Source organism: Colobus angolensis, unplaced genomic scaffold (assembly GCF_000951035.1).
Source record: "Colobus angolensis palliatus isolate OR3802 unplaced genomic scaffold, Cang.pa_1.0 Scaffold263, whole genome shotgun sequence".
NCBI lineage: Eukaryota > Metazoa > Chordata > Mammalia > Primates > Cercopithecidae > Colobus > Colobus angolensis.
Genome location: NW_012115855.1, coordinates 151,932 through 153,117, shown reverse-complemented (window position 1 = coordinate 153,117; position 1,186 = coordinate 151,932).

Genomic DNA, 1,186 nt, shown 5'->3' with positions numbered 1-1,186 from the left:
AGCCTGTGAGCTGGGATAGGCACCCTCCCTCTGCACCTGCTGGTTGTGTGACAGTGGACACGCTGCATGACCTTGGAATTCAGCTCCTCATGTGTAGCATCATGAGGCTGCCATGTTCCTGTGGGTTCTTCTCCCTCAAATGCAAAGACCAACCATGTCGTGGATGCCAGGGTCTGCACAGGCTGCCCCCCAGTTCCTGCTGCTAAGACTTCCTGGTGTGGCCCCAGACTTGTCCTTTCTACTCCTGGTTCCCAACCCCTCCTGTGTCTGAGAACTCCACACAGAGCCAGGCACGAAGTCCCTGTTTGGATTGAGTTAGGGGTCTGCCACTTGCAGCCAAAGGGCCCTAATAGATATAAATGGCTCTAGACTAGGGGTCTGCAACCCCCAGGCCACAAACCACTACCGATTTGTGGACTGTTAGGAGCTAGGCTGCACAGCAGGACGTAAACGCCTGAGCTCTGCCTCCTGTCGCATCAGCAGCAGCACTAGATTCTCACAGGAGGGCGAACCCTGTTGTGCACTGTGCATGCAGGGGATCTAGGTTACGAGCTCCTCCTGATGATCTGCCACTGTCTCCCGTCACCCCCAGACAATACCATCCAGTTGCAGGAAAACAAGTGTAGGGTTCCCTTTGATTCTGCATTATGGTGAGTTGAATAATTTCATTACATGTTACAATGTAATAATCATAGAAATAAAGTGCACAATAAATGTAATGCGCTTGAATCATCCTGAAACCATCCCCATCCCCACCCTAGAACATGGAAAAAATGTCCTCCATGAAACTGGTCCCTGGTGCCAAAAAGTTGGGCACTGCTGCTCTAGACAGTCCCATCATCCTGGATTGGGTCCCAGATCCTGTCCCTCTGGACTTGTCAGCTGCACTTTTCCATGTCCTGGTCCTGCTCTCTCCTCCTGGGACCTCCTTCCTCACTCTCCCACCTTCCCTTCTCAGCCCAGCTCACATGTTAGCTCCTCCTGGTAGACCTCCCTGACCTCCTTTCTCTGGGTCTCATGGAACCTGCTCCTCTGTACAGGCTCACCTGTGGCCCTGCCTCCTCCTGAACTGACCGACCACAGTGGGGTCTGGGTGATGTTACATCACCAGCCAGGGACTGGAGGAACCACAAGGTCCTCCTCCCTCTGTGGACAGGGTGCTAGACACCCTGCTCGGGCTCATTCA